Source organism: Pan troglodytes, chromosome 20, assembly GCF_028858775.2.
Source record: "Pan troglodytes isolate AG18354 chromosome 20, NHGRI_mPanTro3-v2.0_pri, whole genome shotgun sequence".
NCBI classification, from domain to species: Eukaryota; Metazoa; Chordata; class Mammalia; order Primates; family Hominidae; genus Pan; species Pan troglodytes.
In genome coordinates this window covers 18,562,127-18,564,702 of record NC_072418.2, presented here as the reverse complement: position 1 = coordinate 18,564,702, position 2,576 = coordinate 18,562,127, and the positions used below count along the sequence as shown (strand labels likewise).

The following is a 2,576-nucleotide window of genomic DNA, read 5'->3' as shown; positions in this document are numbered from 1 at the left end:
ATGGCAAGAGAGCCACCATCCCCGCTCCGGGTCGAGGCGCCGGGTCCCCCAGAAATGCGGACCCCACCGGCGATCGAGGCCACCCCTAAGGGCACCCTGCAGCCGGCAGGCGGCAGACTCCGCTTCCTCAGTGGCTGTGTGCCCATCTTGCATCAGGTGGCCGGGCACAGGTATGGGAAGGACAAAATGGGTATACTGCAACATCCAGATGGCACAGTTTTGAAACAGTTACAACCACCTCCAAGGGGCCCAAGAGAGCTGGAATTCTATAATATGGTTTATGCTGCTGACTGTACCGATGGTGTTCTTCTAGAGCTACGACAATATTTGCCAAAATATTATGGCATCTGGCCACCTCCCGCTGCCCCAAACGATTTATACCTAAAACTGGAAAATGTGACCCATAATTTTAATAAGCCCTGTATAATGGATGTAAAGACAGGGCAAAAAAGCTATGATCCTTTTTGCCTCATCTGAGAAAATTCAGCAACAGGTCAGCAAGGACCCATTAATGGAAGAGATTGGGTTCTTGGTGCTTGGCATGAGGGTTTATCTTGTTCATTCCCATAGCTATGAGACACAAACCAACATTATGGAAGAAGCTTAACAAAAGAAGCTATAAAGGATGGAGTCTCCGGATTTTTTCATAATGGGTACTGCTTAATAAAAGATGCTGTTGCTGCCATTATTCAGAAGACTGAGAAAATTCTGCAGTGGTTTGAAAACCAGAAGCAGCTTAACTTTTACGCAAGTTCATTACTGTTTCTTTAGGAAGGTTCATCTCAGCCAATCACTACAAAACTGAATGACAGAAATTTGGCAGAAAAGTTTTTGTCCAAAGGACAACTGTCAGACACAGAAGTACTAGAGTGCAATAATAACTTTCATGTATTAACTTCCACAGTGAATGGAAAAATAGAGGCTTCAGTAGGCAAAAGCTTGTCCAAGATGTATGCCCATCACAGGAAAATGTATACAAAAAAGTATCACAGTCAGACTTCATTGAAAGTTGAAAATCTGGAGCAAGACAATGGGTGGAAAAGCATGTCACAGGAACATTTAAATGGGAATGTACTTTCCCAACTGGAAAAAGTTGTCTACCATCTTCCCACTGGTTGCCAAGAGACTGCTGAAGTGCGCATGATAGATATGGCTGATATGTTCCTTAGCAACACAGTAGATAAGGGATATGTTTATGGGCTAAAGCATTTAATTTCTGTACTTCGAAGTATTTTAGACAATTGAATCGTCTGTTGCAGTATTTTTTTTTTTTTTTTTTTTTTTTTTTTTGAGACGGAGTCTCTGTTGCCCAGGCTGGAGTGCAGTGGCGCGATCTCGGCTCCCTGCAAGCTCTGCCTCCCGGGTTCAGGCCATTCTCCTGCCTCAGCCTCCCGAGTAGCTGGGACTACAGGCGCCTGCCACCGCGCCCGGCTAATTTTTTGTATTTTTTAGTAGAGACGGGGTTTCACCGTGTTACGCAGGATGGTCTCGATCTCCTGACCTCGTGATCCGCCCGCCTCGGCCTCCCAAAGTGCTGGGATTACAGGTGTGAGCCACCGCGCCCGGCCTGTTGCAGTCTTTTTAAGAGGTGGGCCAATCATAATGAAGAGGAGCAGGCAATGTCTCCGCACCTTTAATGCTATGCAAAAAATATGTATTGTGAGTCGACATTTTATTTGTCTTTATACTTTTGGAAGAAAGGTTAACTTTTTTATAATCTTACTCAGGAAAACTATATGTTCATTAGAAAACTATGAAGAATAAAGAAACTTAGGAATGTTAAGCAGGGAATGTAGTGGTACATGGCTTAAACATCTTTTTTGGCTCAAGCAAAATGCAAACCATTATTCAGTCATTAAGAGTTTAGTTAGCTTTCTGTAACCAATTCATGAAATCTCTGTCCACCCAATTTGACAATGAGCCATATTTAAAATAATACATTATTAGAACACCTACCAAAATCTCAAAAGCACAGGTTGATGTCCTTAGTCTTGCTATGTATGAAGTTATTAAAACTGGAGAAAATTCTACTTCAGAAATAAGTACTGCTTAGGTTTTATATTAAAAATTCAGACCAGCATATCAAAGGATGCTTCTTAGTGAAATGATTTAGAATTGCTGCATTCCAAAAGCAGGTTTTCTCTTTAATTTTTACAACTCTCTCTCTCTCTCTCAAAATATTATACTTCATGAAAAAGACAATTGACATGGATGACAACAACGAGAGTCTTGAAATTAAGGGCACACTCATTGTTCTTACCAGGGTTAGAAGAGAGAGGTTATTTTCAAGGAACAAATATTTTGCTTTACAACCTCTCGTTTATGAGAAAATTGGAATATAAATTTATTACGTTGTGAAAAGTATCATAAACCATATACCTCTTTATCTAAATGCAGTTTCAAAAAAGTAAATAATTGAAGTTTTATTTCTCCTCTAAATAACTGGAATTTTTTTCTTTAAAAATTTATATATTTATATGTCCCCATTTAGTTAAGTGGTAGTGTAAATGTATACTGTTAAAAGTGGTTTCTCAGAATTATAGTAAGCAATGAAAGACAGTATCTAATTAGGTTGT

At 40.0% G+C, this 2,576-nt stretch overlaps 1 pseudogene; it reads left to right on the top strand.

The window, feature by feature from the left end:
• Positions 1 to 1,260, top strand: LOC100612379 (inositol polyphosphate multikinase-like; annotated as a pseudogene).
• Positions 1,261 to 2,576: the final 1,316 nt, after the last annotated feature.